Source organism: Balaenoptera acutorostrata, chromosome X, assembly GCF_949987535.1.
Source record: "Balaenoptera acutorostrata chromosome X, mBalAcu1.1, whole genome shotgun sequence".
NCBI classification, from domain to species: domain Eukaryota; kingdom Metazoa; phylum Chordata; class Mammalia; order Artiodactyla; family Balaenopteridae; genus Balaenoptera; species Balaenoptera acutorostrata.
The window spans coordinates 27,229,762-27,251,067 of record NC_080085.1 but is presented as its reverse complement, the minus strand read 5'-3'; the positions used below and the strand labels follow the sequence as shown (position 1 = coordinate 27,251,067).

General features: G+C 39.8%; 1 protein-coding gene across 2 annotated transcripts in view; it reads left to right on the top strand.

Annotated features, from left to right (window-relative positions):
• Nucleotides 1–513: 513 nt before the first annotated feature.
• The window catches only part of TAB3 (TGF-beta activated kinase 1 (MAP3K7) binding protein 3), a 114,733-nt gene continuing 93,940 nt past the window's right edge, over nt 514–21,306 (top strand). For both annotated transcript variants that reach the window (XM_057538396.1, XM_057538395.1), the window contains exon 1: nt 514–813. The gene's annotated coding sequence lies outside the window, so the exon portion shown is untranslated. The remainder of the gene's footprint in view (nt 814–21,306) is intronic.

The window sequence follows — 21,306 nt, the reverse complement described above, 5'->3', positions numbered from 1 at the left end:
CGAACCGACAACAGGATGAAGGGGCAGCTGAGGCTTTGCAAAGAATACTCGGTGACAGGGAGAGTAGGGCGAACAAGGGGTTGGAGGACTCCCGGAGACGCCAAAGTGTGTAGGCTGTCCGTGCTCTGGAAGGATGACCGAGCCTTACGGGACGTCTCTCACTTCGCCTCCGGGTCCCGCCCAATCCTTTCCCTGGTTTCGGTCCTGGTTGCTCCGCCCCCTCCTTCTTCGCCCCGCGCTTCCAGAGGAAACAGGTAAAACACGGAGAACTGGGTCCTAGTTCAGGGGCTGTTCTGGGCATGCGTCCTCGTCCTTCCGCGCGCAGGCGCAATAACTTTCGCCTGGTGCTGCACGTTTCCGATATGGGGTAGCGTTTGCTGTGAAGTCAGCTTAGGTTACCCTCATTGACCGCCTTTCCTGTGGGTCCCCGCCCCCTCGTGGCTGTGGGGAAAGCTTCGCGAGATCGCCATCGGCAGTCCCCCGGCGGCGCCATCTTTGTGCCTGGCGAGCGACGGCGCTCGACGCGAACCCTGAAGCCGGAGGTTCGCTTGCCAAGCTCTCGCCGAGACCGGATCCAGGAAACACGAGGCGGGTCTCGATGGGAGGGACGCATTGAAGGAGGAGGGAGGAAAGGGGGCGGCGGCGGCGGCGGCTGCTCCTCCTCTCACCGGACCCGGGCCCCGCGCAGCGCGCACCCAAGGGGGGGGGGGGGTCGGGCGGAGAAGCGGCGCCGGGGCCGGACCCCCCTTGGGAGCTGGCGACTGGCGTGAGGGCAAGGCGGCGGCAGCGGCGGACGGGGAGCAGCGGCTGCGGGTGAGTGTCCGCGAGGAGGCCCGGCACCTGCCCGAGCCGGGACGTCGGGGGTGGCCCTGGGGTCGCCCCGGTGACCCCTCTCCCGGGCGCTGGGCGTGTGCTGGTCTGCGGGTGTCCCGAGGGCTTGTCTCGGCCTGGGGTTGCGGCGGACTTCGGGAACTGCGGGGTTGCCGGAGGTTTGCGCAGGGCCTGGCGCGCCCGCGCCCTCCCGGGACGCCCCTGGAGGCCGAAGAGAGAGGGAGTGGCCGGGGGCCTGGGTTGGCCTTCGCCCCCCGAGCCGAGAGGGATGATGTCCTTCTTCGCCGGACCCTGGGCATTGCAAGCAGTGAACCTCTGTGGACTGGTTTCAAGCCCCAGCAAAGCGTTTGGGAATGAAGACTAGCAGCACCAAGGTTGGGGTTGTCGAAGGTGTTGAGAGACCTGGGGACGGTCAGTAGTGATAGTAGTAATTGTTCTGAAAGAGGTTTACAAATGATTGTTGGCAGGTGTGGAGTAAGGAGAAAATACTGTCGACGTTCATTTAAAGAAGATCACACAAGCAGTCCTCTGAGGTCCAACAACAGATTAGAGTTATTCCCAGTTGGAATTCTATAATTTAGTGCTGTGTGCCGGCTTATTAAGGTGCCTAAAAGCAGGATTTGGGGGGATGGGATGAGGGACAAGGTGGGTTATAAAGTAAGCTGCATATAAAGTCAGAAGTTCATACCGTTGATGCAAAGCATTTATGTCCTTACTGAAACGTAATTTATTTAAATTGCTTAAGAAAACTTGTCACCTTTGGTCCAGACGGGGCTTATCAATTCCATGTTCATCAGCAATGTTTGTCAACCAGACAACAATTTTGGCATGTGATGTATTTATTTCTGGTTTGTAAAAGAACAAGAATGAATGGGAAAGAAAAACAATTTGACAAACTTAGCTTCTTTTCCACACTTTAGTGAAGGTAAATATTACATATGTGATTTTTATCTTTATATTTGACCGAACATAATAATCTGTGTTCTGTCACTCTGAATTTTCTTCCACATGTTTCTTTGACACACTGTCAACACACTCTGTACAGTTTGTGTTGGAGCAAAGGGAGCTAACATTGAGTATTCAGGCACTGGGCTTGGTGGGTTATGTATGTTTGCATTTAATCCTCATAGCTACCCTGTGCTAAAGATGTTATCTTTGTTGTACAGATAAACACTAACCTCCAGTATTCTTCAGTAACTTTTCTGAGTAGGTCATATAGCTGGTAAATTGTGGAGCTAGAACTCAAACTCATGTGTGTCTGATTCTAGAATATGTGATTTTTCTACTATACTCTGCATAAGTGTATGTGCTGATTAATATACATTTTATGAAAATGGAAATTTTTGTTACAAAGAAACCTTTCAATTCTGTTGGTAATCTTAAAAGCTTTCTGTGTCCATGGCTGAAGATAATCTCATTTTTTTTTCTTTGCAGATTTTTCCATTTTCTAGCCAGAGGTTAACATTTTAGCAGAAGTCTGCTGATTAGTGAGGATTCCTGGTAGTCGGTAGTGACCTATCTGAAATTCAAATGTTTTCAGTATCTTTGCCTTAAGTTTCAGCATGCCCAAGATACTTCAAAGATCAGATATCTTGTTTATTCTGGTCCTGAGTAGCTTTTCAAATTATATTACTAAAATAAAATATGAACTGTTTATAAGGATTTGAATTTGCTTTATCATAACTTGGAGGTTTACGCACACATACCCACCCACCCACCTTCTCCAGCAAGTGAAGTACTTGATAGCAGATGTTTTTCTTCTCTTTAATTTAGTACAGAGGTTTTGGACCCAGTTTGTGGTTTGCAGAAAATACAGCAGCTGTTCTGGGATCCAGCATAATCTTTTATGGGGCTAGGGAGTGAAAGACCTGAGACGCTGGTGAAACAGTAGAAACATCTTCCCAGTGCATGGTCATTGGTCACTTTTGTCCCCCACTGGTCTCTGCTCTTGCATCTTTGACTTGATGCTGAACTTGCCTACCTGGCCATTATCTCTGCTCAAGAGAGAGTTCAACTGGAAGAGTAGCCACTGAAAGCTGAAATTAAAAAAAAAACAGAATGCTAAGTGCTGGCACTCATCCTCTGCCAGGTCATTTGGTTAGGTTTACCTGTCGAATTAATTATCCCTGGCTGGAAGTTCTGGAAACATGGGCATAAGAGGCTGGAAGAAAAAAAAGTCCTGTGCTCCTCAGGACGCATCTGCTTATGTTTTATGGAGTTTGGAGCTTTGCTTGAAATATAATATCTTGAAGTCCTCATGGACGATGTTTGATAATGAAAGAGCAAGTTTTTCATAATAGTTATACTCCCAAGAAAGGGTTAAATATATTCCTTACTTGTGAAGGTAATTACCGTATTTGGGCTACTGAGGCGAAAAAATCAACAAATGATAATGTAACTGAGTGCTCACCAAGTAAATAAAAAAGCCTTTTTGAAATGATTTATATTGCCACTATATAAAGAAAAGACACCAGGAGATTGTCTCATATGTATTTAGAAGTTTATTTTCATACCTTCCTTATAATAAGCCTCAGTTTATTACCATGACCACAAATATTCATTTGTCTAAAAGTGAAATGGTCCTATGAAATTTTTGAGACTGTCAAAATGAATTAATCCTAAACATTTAAGAACATTTATTATAGTTTAATTTATTGGCAGTTCTATTAATTTATTTGTCTGACCCTCTAACATCCCACTTCTCTCCTGCTTCAAATTTCTCTCCTTCCTTTCCTTCCTCTCTTTCTGATGCTGTTCCTGCTGGTATCTGGAGCTTTCCATTAGTTCTCAATTGACACTGAAGTCTTCGGCAGAATGAATGATGACAAGGAGGGCAAGGAAACGACTCTGAGTCCACTCCCCTTCTCCAAACCCGTGTGCTCTAGGAGGTCAAGAGGGACCCGGACAAGAGCCCTTTACCCACTCCATTCTTTCTTGCAAAGGAGAATGAGAGTAGCCAGAGAGAGGGAGACAGTGTCAAGACCCTTGCCACGGTTTCTTTTCCTTCTCTCTCTGAAGCATTAAGGAGGAAAGTTTGTAAAAGCACATCTGCAGGAGTAGCCACTGTTCCCTCATTGTCTTCTGCAGCCCACCCCGACCCTCACACACTTTTTCCTTGCTCCTTTTAGCTGCCATCCCACCCTTCATCCTTTGTTCCCAAGTAGGTCTTGCCTTCCTCATCCCAGGATCTCCTTCCACTACAGCTCTGCCTTTTTGTCCTTCTAACTCTGAAGCCTGATACACTGTCGACTGCCCTCTTTCATGCCTTTCCTCCTCCTTGGCCTTGATCATGGAAGCCTAGGCCTTGGTCCTAGGGGAGCTGACTCCCAGTTAGAGGAGGGAAGAATTCTTTTTTACTTCCAAGGCTTAGTGGGGCAGGGATATTCTTTTATTCTAAGTTGGCTGTTAAATGGGTTTTCCCATAGAAACATTTGCCCATGCAGGTTCGGTATTTTATTATACCTGTAACCTTATGGGTGTTTAAGCTTTAGTGGACTAGCTTGGAAACCTGGCACCTTAGATCTTTGTTTCCTGGGAAGGCAAGTTCTGAGGTTCAAGTAGGTGATTGAAAAAAACAGCTTGTGCTGCAGAAGTTGTTAGGGGTTGCATGCTTTTTGTTAATTACTCATGGGATGGTAGGGAGCACAGGTTAAGCTATCCAAAGTGATCTGTTATGTGGATCAGGTGGCTCTTCTGGGAGACAAACTGTTAATCTTTTTAGATGGTCAGTGGAGAATTTCTGAATTTAGGCACATGTTTTGAAATACAATTGAAGTTCAGTCTATCCCAGGTTAATGTTTGTGGTGAATGTTTGTCCTTAGAGCAGATGTTAACAGTGTTGTGGAAAAAACAGAATTTTTCTTTGTCATAAAAGGAATATGTTGTTCCTGCTATATCTTGCTGCTGTTCTAAAACTTTTCAAGGGTATTGGAACTCTTGCAGTTATTTTACCCAAGTTTACTTAGTGGTAAACATGGACAGTGTTTTTTTTTTAATCAAAAGATTTTAAAGTAAAGTTTTATTAGTTTGTTGTTGAAGTTGCATGCTCTTACCACCGTTTGTATGGTTCAAACAATTGAGGGATTTCAAAGTGATAAAAGCAAAGCAAAATACATTTAGAATTTGTTATCCATAAATGTGTTCAGTCTTAGCTTGGTGAAGGACATATTTCTAATAAAAGGCGAGATGGGACCTTTTTTTCTTTGTCTCCAAACCAATCTTGTTTTCAAAATGAATTTGAGTTAAGTACTGTTTATTTTAAGAGTTTACTAGATTATTTAATTACACACAGATTGCAGTGGTTAAAAATAAAATCTCTAGGGGTAAAATGCTCAAATGTTTGGATCTTACTTTTGACACTAACTAGCTCTGTGATCTTGGGCAAGTTGCTTAATCTCTGACCTGTTTCCTCATTTTTGAAATTGGGATAGTGTAATATCTACCTCACAGGATTTTCATGAGGATTAAATGAGCCAAAGGATGTACAGTATTTAGAACATGCCTAGCAATGGTAAATGCTCAAAAAGAGTTAGTTCTTCTTGCTATTATTATTACTTTGTCATCATCATTATTACTGCTGCTATTACTACTTTAGCTACCTTCTGATGTAACACCCCTTCTGTTCTGGGTGTGTGTTTGTGTGTGTGTAAGATATATTTATTTATTTGTTAATAATTTTTAAATGCAAAGCTTGGGGGGGGCCAGGGAGAGCAGTATATTCATTGCTGGATACAACCAAAATTGGCCATAGTGCAGGAAATTCATAAAATATTAAACTAATTTTTTTCAGTAACACCATTTCTATTATGTTAGGTATAAGGAACTGTGCCACCTTGACGTTATGAGCAAAACTGGATTATTTTAGTAATCGTAGTCTTTATTAAAATTTGTTTAACTATAAGGCCAGAGTCTGTGTAGACAGAGCCTTAATTTCTAAATGGTTCATTTATAAGACTTTCTTTTAGGAAGTCAGCACCATTTTCCCACAGAAATAATGTCACATATGGCATTTAGATTCCCAGGCCAGCCCAGCATATCTGAATTTGAAGACTGATAGTACTATAAAAACTAACTTCTACGTATAACAGTGTCTCAACAAGAATATGCACTGAGTGCATCAGGTACTGAAAGATTATGAACACAATCTTGAAGATGGCGTGGTGGGGTCACATTCCTTCACGATTCCAGCAAGAACTCCCAAGCCTTGGGCAGAGGGCTTTCTTCTGGTGGAGGCTAAGGACAGGGTAAGTAGTGGGACCTGGTCTCTAGAAGGCAGGAGCTTTTTCCTGGCTTGGCTCCTCAGAAAGCTGTGTAGTGTAGTGGTTGCCCTCAGTCTCTGTTCCATCACTTACAGAACTTCTCATATGTAAAATGTAGATATAAGTACTGCCTATTTTACAAGGTTCTTGGGAGGATTAAATGTGTTAATATATATAAAGCAGTTAAAACGGTACCTGGCCCACTGGTGAGTGCATGAGAAATGTTATATATATATTATTAAGCTTTACTGTTTTAGGACTGCTAGAATACCCCTCTCTACTTGGCTGTCCACTGCCCATATCTGTTGTACTTAATATTTATTTATTTCTTTGTTTGTTTATTTATTTGGCTGCGCCGGGTCTTAGTTGCAGCATGCGGGATCTTTAGTTGCGGCATGTGGGATCTAGTTCCCCGACCGGGGATCGAACCCGGGCCCCCTGAATTGGGAGCGCAGAGTCTTAGCCACTGGACCAATAGAGGGAAGTCCCTCTTTTGTACTTAAAAAGGATTATTCTCTTCCCTTTCCACTGAGAAATAGTTTCATAGCTTTTCATTTTCATCCCTGCCTAAAGTAAGCATCTTTTTTTGTATGTGTGTTTGTGGCTTTTCTGGGTTTTATTTTATTTAGTAATATTGGAGAAATAGGTGGCATTTAAAGAGTCCCTTCTGGGAACCTCTCCTCATCCCCTTTTTAGGCTTTGTAGGGATGTGGAGACAACATTGCTTGAAGATACTGACTGTGGACATGTGATTGGGTCAGAATTGAGGTGCAAACTTTTGACTTTTGGTAATTCTCGCTGAGTTACTTTTTAAAAAATAGGCAAAAATAGTACAGAATTCCATATACCTTTCATCCAGGTATACGTAGTGATGGTACGTTTGTCAAAACTAAGACACTAACATTGGTATATTATTATTAGCTAAACTGATTTTATTTGATTTTACTAGTTTTCCCACTAATGTCCTTTTCTGTTTTAGGATCCATTCGAGGGTACCATGTTGCATTTAGTTGTTAGGTCATTTTTAATCTTTAGTGAATAAGTTTCTGTGGCCATAAAACCATTTTCTGATGTAAGCTTTCTGCAGGTCCTCAAAAGGCCAGGTGTTTCCCCTGGGGTTGGCAAGTTCAGGGATTCATCTTGGCACTGAACTTTATAGTTTGAAATAAGAGGAGTCCTATGATAGAGGAAAGAATGCTATGGTGTTAGGGTGGAGACTAAAGCATTTTTATAATTTAAAAATATGTTGGACTAAATGGGTTTTATGTACTGTTCACTTTTGGTGGATTTAGCTTCAGAATGACAAGACATTCTTTTTAAAATGTTAAATATATATAAAAAGCATACTTCATATTGGATGTAGAAGCTAACTGGAATGAATTGCAGAAAGTACTTATAATTTTTTAAAAAATTTTATTGATTGATTGATTGATTGATTGATTGATGGCTGGCTGTGTTGGGTCTTCGTTTCTGTGCGAGGGCTTTCTCTGGTTGCAGCAAGCGGGGGCCACTCTTCATTGCGGTGCGCGGGCCTCTCACTATCGCGGCCTCTCTTGTTGCGGAGCACAGGCTCCAGACGCGCAGGCTCAGCAACTGTGGCTCACGGGCCTAGTCGCTCCGCGGCATGTGGGATCTTCCCAGACCAGGGCTCGAACCCGTGTCACCTGCATTGGCAGGCAGATTCTCAACCACTGCGCCACCAGGGAAGCCCAGTACTTATAATTTTGATTGAGAAATTAATATTAAGTTAGTACAATAATTTGTTACTAATTTAGCACATTTGTATGTGTTGGCTTCAGTTTGTGGTCATGATTGATTTTATTTTGTCTTTTTCAGGGTATAGTATGCTATAGGTGCCATTGTCATTCTAAATTGTGACATATGCCTTAAGATTGATGTCACAGTCATCACTTAGTGTAAACAGAAAGTTATCTGTTCGGTTGCACATCATGAGCTTTACTTTAGAAAGTCTTATCTTTTCTGCCCCAGAAATAGCTTTTGGCTATTAGTCATGGATGGCAAAGAAATTAATTTTGAGTTGGTAAAATTTGGATGAAAATGTTTCAATTGAATATGGTATGTATTGAGGGACACTGTCAGTAAACAAGTACTCTTGGTGGGTGGAAATCCCCTAGAACTTAGAGAAAATTGGCCGAGGGCAGAACTTAATTAAATAGTTTCAGTTGTTTCTACTTATCAAGAGCTGCTTATGACCTTGGACAAATCACCCAACTTCAAAGGACGTTGGTTTCTTCATTTGTATATAAAATTAGGAGATTTGACTATATGTGTGAATCTATTCATTTCTAAGATTTGAAAGACCCTTTTATTTAATAAAAACCTACTGTAGGGGCTTCCCTGGTGGCGCAGTGGTTAAGAATCTGCCTGCTAATGCAGGGGACACGGGTTCGAGCCCTGGTCCGGGAAGATTCCACATTAAAAAAAAAAAACAAAAAAAACCTACTGTATAGCACAGGGAACTATATTCAATATCCTGTGATAAACCATAATGGAAAAGAATGTGGGAAAAAAAAAAAGAATGTGAAGAAGAATGTATATATATATATATATATATATATATATATCACTGAATCACTTTGCTGTGCTGCAGAAGTTAACAAAACATTGTAAATCAACTGTACTTGAATAAAATAAATTAAAAAAAACCCTGTAAGGTCAAGTTGCTTGTCTTGGATCTTTATCAATCAGCATTAGTCACTAATCTAGATATAAATCAGTTTATCTTTCAGGGTTCAAATAGTTTCAAACCATTGTTACTGTAAGTTTGAGAGTCTCTAGTTGGTTTGACAGCTCTATCAATATTTTTTGGTAATTAGCATGTTGTCTAATACCTGCTTTTTTAGTTTTTGTTAGTTATTTAATTTCTGTGCTTTGACCTGAGGTAGTGGACTTCAGACTTTTTTGCTCTCATATCCCCTAACCAATTTTGAAAAATAGGTACTCTTTCACATTTAAAAAATTATTAAAATTTAATATATGTACAGAAAGCACACATCAAAAAATTATTAAAATTTAATATATGTACAGAAAGTACACATCAGTAGTGAACAGTTTAGTGAATTTTCACAAACTGAGCACACTTGTGTACCAGCAGCCAGATCAAGAAAGTGAACATGACCAGCCACTTTCAGAAGCCCCTTTTGTTTGCCCTTTTGGTCACTTGCCGCCCTATCATCCCCCCACCATTTCCATGACTTTTTTTTTTTAATTTAATTTTATTTATTATTTTATTTTTGGCTGCATTGGGTCTTCGTTGCTGCGCGAGGGCTTTCTCTAGTTGCGGTGAGCGGGGGCTACTCTTTGTTGCGGTGCGCGGGCTTCTCATTGCGGTGGCTTCTCTTGTTGCAGAGCACGGGCTCTAGGCGCGTGGGCTTCAGTAGTTGTGGCATGCGGGCTCTAGAGTGCAGGCTCAGTAGTTGTGGCACACGGACTTAGTTGCTCCGTGGCATGTAGGATCTTCCCGGACCAGGGATTGAACCCGTGTCCCCTGCGTTGGCAGGTGGATTCTTAACCACTGCGCTACCAGGGAAGCCCTTCCCTGACTTTTAACATCAAAGATTAGGTTTGCCTACTTTTGTGTTTTATATAAATGGAATCCTACTGTACTCTCTTTTGCAGCATTATGAATGTGAGATTTATCTATATTGTGTATAGTTGTTAACTGTTCCTTCTCATTACTGTGTATTTCATTATGTGAATATATCATTATATATCATTCTGTTGTTGACGGGTATGTAGGTGGGTCTCAGTTTTTGGAGAATGTCTTTGTTGACCTTGGAGTGGGCAAAGATTTCTTAAACAGGACTTTTTCAATGATACATATTTTAGAGTTGTGACTAGAGAAAGAATGAGAAAACTGGCTTACTTTAATATGGGCATCTAAACAATTTTGAAAATATTAATATGTAGTAAAAATCTTTTAGTCTGTAAATCTTAGGGAAAGTGTCAGATTTAAAACTAGATCTAGGTGACTGAGGTTTGTGCTTTTATAACTGTTTTGGGTGGTATTCCTTCAGAAATGTGTCATGTACTCCCTTGCCTATTTTGACTTGCTGATTTGTAGAAGTTCTTTACTGTATGCTAGAAATGAGCCCTCACTCACTGCAAGGGCATGCTTTTTCATTTTTAATGTGTCTTCTGATAAACCAAAGTTTTAAATTTTAATGTAGTCTGATTTATCAGTGTTTTCTTTTGTTTAAACTAGACATCAGGTTCAGTTTAAAATATCCTTTCCTATCCCAAGGTCTTGAAGATATTCTCTGTCATCTTCCAGAAACTTTATTGTTTTAGTTTTCTTCTATAGGTCTAACATCTACCTGAAAGTAATTTTTGTGCATCGTGTGAGGAAGAGGACAATATTACTTTTTTCCACATGGATAGCTAATTGGCCCAGCACACTGTCTTTTCCCTACGGTTGTCAGGAATCAGATATTCCTGTGTCTCTGGTTGTGTTTCTCGGCTGTCTGTTCTGTTCTATTGGTCCTTGCACTGATACCACACTGTCTTCTTTACTGTAGCTTTATCGTAAGTCTTGATGTTCAGTAGAACAAGTTCTTCCACCCAGTTGTCCTTTGAGAGCATCTTGGCTATTCTTGGCCCTTTGCACATTTATGTGAATTTTAGTATCATCTTGGAACTTCCCACACATCACACATACACACACTGACACAACATACCAAGGGATTTTGACTGAATTTGCATGGAATCTATAGAGCAATTTAGGAAGAATTGACAACTTTATCATGTTGCTTTCTAATTCATGAACATGATATACCACTCCATTTATTTAGGTCCTCTTTAATTTTTCTCAATAATGTTTATAATTTTCTCCAAAAGTCATTCACAACTTTTGAGAGTTTTATTCCTGGATCTTGATATTTTTTGATATTGTAAGTTTTTATAGATTTCATTTGTTTGTAAAAATACGATTGACTTTTGTATATCAAGCTTGTATCTATCAGTTGTGCTAAACGTTTATTACTTTTAGGAATTTATCTTTTAGAATCTTGTTTTTTCCTTTCAAACTGTTACACCTTTGTTTCTTAGTGTTCTGACTAGTACTTAGATTATAACATAAACTAAGTGAATAGAAGTGGTAGTAGAGGGCACTATTGTCTAGTTCCCTTTCTCAAAGGGAAAACTTTCAACATTTCTTCTCTAAATATGATACTTGGTGTAATTTTTTTCCCTGTTACTCTATTAAAGTTTCATTCTGTTCTTGGTTTGGTAAGAGCTCATATCATGAGTGATACTCGATTTTATCAAATGCTTTTCCTATTGTTAATATATTATTTTGCTTCTTCAATCAAATTATATCGATAGATTTCCTAATGCCAAATCAACTTTGCATTCCAGGAATAAACCGAATTTGGTCATTATCACATTTTCCTCTTACTTAACATAGGAACTTTGTATCTTTGTTCTTGAGTGAGATTGGCCTCTAATTTTGTTTTATTGTCCAGTTTTGGCAGACTTGTAAAATGAGTTAAGGAATGTACCTGCTCTTTCTTTAAAAAAAATTTGTTTTTTCTATTTATTTAAACTAAAACAAAACAAGTTCACCCATTTCTTCCACTCCCACCTCTTGCAATCACAAATCTGTTTTCTGTATGTATGAGCTTTTTTTTTCTTTTTAAGATTCTGCATATAATAGAGCCCATATGACGTTGCATATAATAGAGACCATATGATGTTTTCTTCCTCTGACTTTTTTCGCTTAGCATAATGCCCTTGAGGTCCATCTATGTTGTCACAAATGGCAAGGTTTCATTCTTTTCTAAGGCTGAATAATACACCACAGTTTCCTTTATCCATTCATTCCTTGATGGACCCTTAGGTTGTTTCCATATTTTGGCTATTTTATAATTTATATAATGCTGCAGTGAACATGGGGGTGCATATAGCTTTCCAAATTAGTGTTCTTGTTTTCTTTAGATAAATACCCAAACATGGAATTGCTGGATTTGTATGGTAGTTCTATTTTTGATATTTTTGAGGAACCTTCATACTGTTTTCCATAGTGGCTGCACTAATTTACATTACCACCAACAGTGCACAAGGGTTCCCTTTTCTCACATCCTTGCCAGCACTTGTTATTTCTTGTCTTCTTGATAATAGTCATTCTGAGAGGTGTGAGGTGGTATCTCATTGCGGTTTTGATTTGCATTTCCCTGATGATTAGTGATGTTAAGCACCTTTTCATGTACCTTTTGGCCATCTATATGTCTTCTTTGGAAAAATGTCTATTCACATCTACCCATTTTTTAATCAGATTGTTTTTTTTCCTGTTGAGTTGTGTGAGTTTTTTTGTATGTTTTGAATATTAGTCTGTTATCAGATGTATGATTTGAAAATATTTTCTCCCACTCTGTAGGTTGCCTTTTCATTTCTTGATGTTTCCTTCACTGTGCAGAAACGTTTTTGGTTTGATGTAATCCCACTTGTTTAGTTTTGCTTTTGTTGCCTTTGCTTTTGGTGTCAGATCCAAACAATGATCACCAAGAACTATGTCAAGGAGCTTACTGCCTATGTTTTCTTCTAGGAGTTTTATGGTTTGGGGTCTCACAGTCATGTCTTTAATCCATTTCGAATTAATTTTTGGGTATAGTGTAACATAGCGGTCCGTTTATTGTTTTGCGTGTGGCTGTCCAATTTTCCCAACACCATTTATTGAAGAGACTCATTTTCCCATTGTATATTCTTGGCTCCTTTGTCATAAATTAGTTGACCCTATATGTGTGGGTTTATTTCTGGACTCTGTTCTGTACCATTGATCTATGTGTCTGTTTTTATGCCAATTCCATACTTTTTTTTTTTAAATTAAATTATGACTTTGATATTCATCCTGTCCTCAACTCTGAGGTCCTTTTCAACGGTACCACCACTATGTATATCAGGACAGCTAAGCTCAAAACAGTCCCTGAAAAACAGCACAAAGACCCAATTCCGAAACAGAGGTCACAGGGTGGGAGCGGAGGAGCGCCTAAGCCATTTTTCAGGACGTGTATTACTTTTTTTTTTAACATCTTTATTGGAGTATAATTGTTTTACAGTGGTGTGTTAGTTTCTGCTTTATAATAAAGTGAATCAACTATACATATACATATATCCCCATATCTCCTCCCTCTTGCATCTCCCTCCCATCCTCCCTATCCCACCCCTCTAGGTGGTCACAAAGCACCGAGCTGATCTCCCTGTGCTATGTGGCTGCTTCCCACTAGTTATGTTTTACATTTGGGGGTATATGTAAGTCCATGCCACTCTCTCACTTCGTCCCAGATTATCCTTCCCTCTCCCCATGTCCTCAAGTCCATTCTCTATGTCTGCATCTTTATTCCTGTCCTGCCCCTAGGTTCTTCAGAACCTTTTTTTTTTAGATTCCATATATATGTGTTAGCATACGGTATTTGTTTTTCCTCTTTCTGACTTCACTCTGTATGACAGACTCTAGGTCCATCCACCTCACTACAAATAACTCACTTTAGTTTCTTTTTATGGCTGAGTAATATTCTATTGTATACATGTGCCACATCTTCTTTATCCATTCGTCTGTGGATGGACACTTAGGTTGCTTCCATGTCCTGGCTATTGTAAATAGAGCTGCAGTGAACTTTGTGGTACATGACTCTTTTTGAATTATGGTTTTCTCAGGGTCTATGCCCAGTAGTGGGATTGCTGGGTCGTATGGTAGTTCTATTTTTAGTTTTTTAAGGAGCCTCCATACTGTTCTCCATAGTGGCTGTATCAATTTACATTCCCACCAACAGTGCAGGAGGGTACACTTTTCTGCACACCCTCTGCAGCATTTATTGTTTGTAGATTTTTTCATTGTGGCCATTCTGACTGGTGTGAGGTGACACCTCATTGTAGTTTTGACTTGCACTTCTCTAATGATTAGTGATGTTGAGTATTCTTTCATGTGTTTGTTGGCAGTCTGTATATCTTCTTTGGAGAAATGTCTATTTAGGTCTTCTGCCTATTTTTGGATTGGGTTGTTTGTTTTTTTGATATTGAGCTGCATGTAGATTTTGGAGATTACTCCTTTGTCAGTTGCTTCATTTGCAAATATTTTCTCCCATTCTGAGGGTTGTCTTTTTGTCTTGTTTATGGTTTCCTTTGCTGTGCAAAAGCTTTTCAGTTTCATTAGGTCCCATTTGTTTATTTTTGTTTTTATTTCCATTTCTCTAGGAGGTGGGTCAAAAAGGATCTTCCTGTGATTTATGTCATAGTGTTCTGCCTATATTTTCCTCTAAGAGTTTTATAGTGTCTGGCCTTGCATTTAGGTCTTTGATCCATTTTGATTTTCTTTTTGTGTATGGTGTTAGGGAGTGTTCTAACTTCATTCTTTTACATGTAGCTGTCCAGTTTTCCCAGCATCACTTACTGAAGAGGCTGTCTTTTCTCTGTTGTATATTCTTGCCTCCTTTATCAAAAATAAGGTGATCATATGTGCGTGGGTTTATCTCTGGGCTTTCTGTCCTGTTCCATTGATCGATATTTCTGCTTTTGTGCCAGTACCATGTTGTCTTCATTACTGTAGGTTTGTAGTATAGCCTGAAGTCAGGGAGCCTGATTCCTCCAGCTCCGTTTTTCTTTCTGAATATTGCTTTGGCTGTTCAGGGTCTTTTGTGTTTTCACACAAATTGTGAAATTTTTTGTTCTAGTTCTATGAAAAATGCCATTGGTAGTTTGATAGGGATTGCATTGAATCTGTAGATTGCTTTGGGTAGTATAGTCATTTTCACATGATGTTGATTCTTCCAATCCAAGAGCATGGTATATTTCTCCATCTGTTTGTATCATCTTTAATTTCTTTCATCAGTGTCTTATAGTTTTCTGCATACAGTTCTTTCGTCTCCTTAGATGAGTTTATTCCTCGGTATTTTCTTCTTTTTGTTGCAGTCGTAAATGGGAGTGTTTCCTTAATTTCTGTTTCAGATTTTTCATCATTAGTGTATAGGAATGCAAGAAATTTCTGTGCATTAATTTTGTATCCTGCTACTTTACCAAATTCATTGATTAGCTCTAGTAGTTTTCTAGTGGCATCTTTAGGATTCTCTATGTATAGTATCATGTTATCTGCAAACAGTGACAGCTTTACTTCTTCTTTTCTGATTTGGATTCCTTTTATTACTTTTTCTTCTCTGATTGCTGTGGCTAAAACTTCCAAAACTATGTTGAATAATAGTGGTGAGAGTGAGCAACCTTGTCTTGTTTTGATCTTAGTGGAAATGGTTTCAGTTTTTCACCATTGAGAACGATGTTGGCTGTGAGTTTGTCATATATGGCCTTTATTATGTTGAGGAAAGTTCCCTTTATGCCTACTTTCTGGAGGGTTTTTATCATAAATGGGTGTTGAATTTTGTCAACAGCTTTTTCTGCATCTGTTGAGATGATCGTATGGTTTTTCTCCGTCAATTTGTTAATATGGTGTATCACATTGATTGACTTGTGTATATTGAAGAATCCTTGCATTCCTGGGATGAACCCCACTTGATCATGGTGTCTGATCCTTTTAATGTGCTGTTGGATTCTGGTTGCTAGTATTTTGTTGAGGATTTTTGCATCTATGTTCATCAGTGATATTGGCCTGTAGTTTTCTTTCTTTGTGACATCTTTGTCTGGTTTTGGTATCAGGGTGATGGTGGCCTCGTAGAATGAGTTTGGGAGTGTTCCTTCCTCTGCTATATTTTGGAAGTGTTTGAGAAGGGTAGGTGTTAGCTTTTCTCTAAATGTTTGATAGAATTCGCCTGTGAAGCCATCTGGTCCTGGGCTTTTGTTTGTTGGAAGATCTTTAATCACAGTCTCAATTTCAGTGCTTGTGATTGGTCTGGTTATATTTTCTATTTCTTCCTGGTTCCGTCTCAGAAGGTTGTGCTTTTTTAAGAATTTGTCCATTTCTTCCAGGTTGTCTATTTTATTGGCATGTAGGTGCCTGTAGTAATCTTTCATGATCCTTTGTATTTCTGCAGTGTCAGTTGTTACTTCTCCTTTTTCATTTCTAGTTCTATTGATTTGAGTCTTCTCCCTTTTTTTCTTGATGAGTCTGGCTAATGGTTTATCAATTTTGTTTATCTTCTCAAAGAATCAGCTTTTAGTTTTATTGACCTTTGCTATCCTTTCCTTCATTTCTTCTTTATTTATTTCTGATCTGATCTTTATGGTTTCTTTCCTTCTGCTCACTTTGGGGGTTTTTTGTTCGTCTTTCTTGAATTGCTTTAGGTGTAAGGTTAGGTTGTTTATTTGAGATATTTCTTTTTTCTTGAGGTAGGATTGTATTGCTATAAACTTCCGTCTTAGAACTGCTTTTACTGCATCCCATAGGTTTTGGGTCGCTGTGTTTTCATTGTCATCTGTTTCTAGGTATTTTTTGATTTCCTCTTTGATTTCTTCAGTGATCTGTTGATTATTAAGTAGTGTATTGTTTAGCCTCCATGTGTTGGTATTTTTTACAGATTTTTTTCCTGTAATTGATATCTAGTCTCATAGCATTGTGGTTGGAAAAGATAATTGATATGATTTCAATTTTCTTAAATTTACCGAGGCTTGATTTGTGACCCAAGATACGACCTATCCTGGAGAATGTTCCATGAGCACTTGAGAAGAAAGTGTATTCTGTTGTTTTTGGGTGGAATGTCCTATAAATATCAATTAAGTTCTTTTTTTTAATGTATCATTTAAAGCTTGTGTTTCCTTATTTATTTTCATTTTGGACGATCTGTCCATTGGTGAAAGCGGGGTGTTAAAGTCGCCTACTATGATTGTGTTACTCTCGGTTTCCCCTTTTATGGCTGTTAGTGTTTGCCTTATGTATTGAGGTGCTCCTGTGTTGGGTGCATAAATATATACAATTTTTATATCTTCTTCCTGGATTGATCCCTTGATCATTATGTAGTGTCCTTCTTTGTCTCTTGTAATAGTCTTTATTTTAAAGTCTATTTTGTCTGATATGAGAATTGGTGCTCCAGCTTTCTTTTGATTTCCATTTGCATGGAATATCTTTTTCCATCCCCTCACTTTCAGTCTGTATGTGTCCCTAGATCTGAAGTGGGTCTCTTGTAGACAGCATATATACAGGTCTTGTTTTTGTGTCCATTCAGCCAGTCTGTGTCTTTTGGTGGGAGCATTTAATCCATTTACATTTAAGGTAATTATTGGTATGTATGTTCTTATTACCATTTTCTTAGTTGTTTAAGTTTGTTATTGTAGGTCTTTTTCTTCTTTTGTGTTTCTTGCCTAGAGAAGTTCCTTTAGCATTTGTTGTAAAGCTGGCTTGGTGGTGCTGAACTCTCTCAGCTTTTGCTTGTCTGTAAAGGTTTTAATTTCTCCATCAACTCTGAATGAGATCCTTGCTGGGTAGAGTGATCTTGGTTGTAGGTTTTTCCCTTTCATCCCTTTAAATATGTCCTGCCACTCCCTTCTGGCTTGCAGAGTTTCTGCTGAAAGATCAGCTGTTAACCTTATGGGGATTCCTTTGTATGTTATTTGTTGTTTTTCCCTTGCTGCTTTTAATATTTTTCTTTTTATTTAATTTTTGATACTTTGATTAATATGTGTCTTGGCGTTTCTCCTTGGATTTATCCTTTATGGGACTCTGCGCTTCCTGCACTTGATTAACTATTTCCTTTCCCATATTAGGGAAATTTTCAATGGTAATCTTTTCAAATATTTTCTCAGTCCCTTTCTTTTTCTCTTCTTTTTCTGGGACCCCTATAATTCGAATGTTGGTGCATTTAATGTTCTCCCAGAGGTCTGTAAGAATGTCCTCAATTCTTTTCATTCTTTTTTCTTTACTCTGCTCTGTGGTAGTTATTTCCGCTATTTTATCTTCCAGGTCATTTATCCGTTCTGCTGCCTCAGTTATTCTGCTATTGATTCCTTCTAGAGAATTTTAAATTTCATTTATTGTCTTGTTCATCATTGTTTGTTTGCTCTTTAGTTCTTCTAGGTCCTTGTTAAACGTTTCTTGTACTTTCTCCATTCTATTTCCAAGATTTTGGATCTTTACTGTTATTACTCTGAATTCTTTTTCAGGTAGACTGCCTATTTCCTTGTCATTTGTTTGGTCTGGTGGGTTTTTACCTTGCTCCTTCATCTGCTGTGTGTTTCTCTGTCTTCTCATTTTGCTTAACTTACTGTGTTTGGGGTCTCCTTTTTGCAGGCTGCAGGTTTGTAGTTCCCGTTGTTTTTGGTGTCTGCCCCCAGTGGGTAAGGTTGGTTCAGTGGGTTGTGTAGGCTTCCTGGTGGAGGGGACTGGTGCCTGTGTTTTGGTGGATGAAGCTGGATCTTGTCTTTCTGGTGGGCAGGACTGTGTCCGGTGGTGTGTTTTGGGGTGTCTGTGTCCTTATTATGATTTTAGGAACCTCTCTGCTAATGGGTGGGATTGTGTTCCTTTCTTGCTAGTTGTTTGGCATAGGGTGTCCAGCACTGTAGCTTTCTGGTCATTGAGTGGAGCTGGGTCTTAGCATTGAGATGGACATCTCTGGGAGAGCTTTCGCCATTTGATGTTACGTGGAGCCGGGAGGTCCGTAGTGGACCAGTGTCCTGAACTCGGCCTTCCCACCTCAAGAGGCACAGGCCTGACACCTGGTCGGAACAGCAAGGACCCTGTCATCCACACGGCTCAGAAGAAAAAGGAGAAAAAAATAAAAAAAAGAAAAGGATAAAATAAAATAGTTTTTAAGGTAAAAATTGAAAAATAATTATTAAAAATAAAAGAAACTTAAAAAGTAATAAAAAAGAGAGAAACTAAACTAAGAAACAAATCCACCAATGATAACAAGTGCTAAAAAGTATACTAAAAAACAAAACAAAACACACACACAAAAAAACGGACAGACAGAACTCTAGGACAAATGGTAAAAGCAAAGCTATACAGACAAAATCACACAAAGAAATGTACACATACACACTCACAGAGAAAAAGGAAAAAGAAATGTCTCTCTATATATAAAACAAAGGAAGAGAGCGACCAAATCAATAAACAAATCTACCAATGATAATAATCTCTAAATACTGACTTAAGATAAGCATAAATCTCGAAACAAATCAGATGCAGAAAGCAAACCCCAGGTCTACAGTTGCTCCCAAAGTCCACCACCTCAATTTTGGAATGACTCGTCTATTCAGGTATTCCACAGATGCAAGATACATCAAGTTGATTGTGGAGATTTAATCTGCTGCTCCTGAGGCTGCTGGGAGAAATTGCCCTTTCTCTTCTTTGTTCTCACAGCTCCTGGGATTCAGCTTTGGATTTGGCCCCGGCTGTGCGTGTAGGTCTCCTGAGGGCATCTGTTCTCTCCCAGACAGGACGGGGTTAAAGGAGCAGCCGATTAGGGGGCTCTGGCTCACTCAGGCTGGCAGCAGGGAGGAGTATGGAATGCGGGGCAAGCCTGCGGCGGCAGAGGCCGGCATGACATAGCAACATCCTGAGGCACACTGTGTGTTCTCCCAGGGAGGTTGTCCCTGGATCTCGGGACCCTGGCAGTGGTGGGCTGCACAAGCTCCCAGGAGGGGAGGTGTGGAGAGTGACCTGTGCTTGCACACAGGTTTCTTGGTGGCTGCAGCAGCAGCCTTAGCATTTCATGCCCATTTCTGGTGTCCGCACTGATAGCTGCGGCTCGCGCCCATCTCTGGAGCTCGTTTAGGTGGTGCTCTGAATCCCCTCTCCTCGCACACCCCAAAGCAATGGTTTCTTGCCTCTTAGGCAGTTCCAGACTTTTTCCTGGCTAGCTGTGGCACGCTAGCCCCTTTCAGGCTATATTCACACAGCCAACCCCAGTCTTCTCCCTGGGATCTGACCTCCGAAGCCCGACCGTCAGCTCCCAGCCCCCACCCTCCCCGGTGGGTGAACAGACAAGCCTCTCGGGCTGGAGAGTGCTGGTCGGCACCGATCCTCTGTGTGGGAATCTCTCTGCTTTGCCCTCTCCACCCTTGTTGCTGCACTCTCCTCCATGGCTCTGAAGCTTCCCCCCACCACCACCCCCACCCCCATCTCCGCCAGTGAATGGGCTTCCTAGTGTGTGGAAACTTTTCCTCCTTCACAGCTCCCTCCCAGAGGTGCAAGTCCTGTCCCTATTCTTTTGTCTCTTTTTTCTTTTGCCCTACTGAGGTACGTGGGGAGTTTCTTGCCTTTGGGGAAGTCTGAGGTTTTCTGCTAGCATTCAGTAGGTGTTCTGTAGGAGTTGTCCCACATGTAGATGTATTTTTGATATATTAGTGGGGAGGAAGGTGATTTCCACGTCTTACTCCTCTGCCATCTTGAAGGTCTCCCTCCATACTGTTTTGATTAGTATAACTTTGTAATATAGTTTGAAACCAGAAAGCATGATGCCTACAGCTTTGTTCTTATTTCTCAAGATTGGCTATTGGAGGTCTTTTATGATTCCATACAAATTTTAGGATTGTTTATCTTTTTGTGAAAAATACCATTGGAATGTTGATAGGGATTTCATTGAATCTTTAGATTGCTTTGGGTAGTATAGACATTTTAACAGTATTAATTCTCCCAATCCATGAGCATAGACTATCTTTCTATTTCTGTCTTCAGTTTTTTTTGTCAGTGTCTTGTAGGTTTCAGTATATAGGTCTTTAACCTCCTTGGTTAGATTTATTCCTAGGTAGTTTATACTTTTTGATGCAGTTGTAAATGGTATTATTTTCTTAATATCTCTTTCTGATAGTTAATTATTTGTGTAAAGAAACAGGGTTTTTGTGTGTTGATTTTGTATCCTGCAAGTTTACTGAATTTGTTTATTAGTTGTAACAGTTTTTTGATGGAATCCTACAGGTGTTCTATATATAATCTCATGTTGTCTGCAAAAATTGATAGTTTTACCTCTTTCTTTCCAGCTTGGATGCTTTTTATTTCTTTTTCTTGCCTAATTTCTGTGGCTAGGTCTTCCAGTGCTATGTTGAATTAAAGTGATGAGAGTGGACATTGTCTTGTTCCTGATCTTAGAGGAAAACTTTCAGCTTTTTACTGTTGAATACAGTGTTAGCTGTGGGCTTGTTACATACATCCTTTTATTATGTTTAGGTCCATTCCCTCTGTACTGCTTCGTTGAGAATTTTTATCATGAATGAGTGTTGAATTTTGTCAAATGTTTTTTCTGCATCTGTTAAGATGATCATATGATTTTACCTCTCATTTTGTTAATGTAATGTATCACATTGACCGATTTGCAGGTGTTGCACC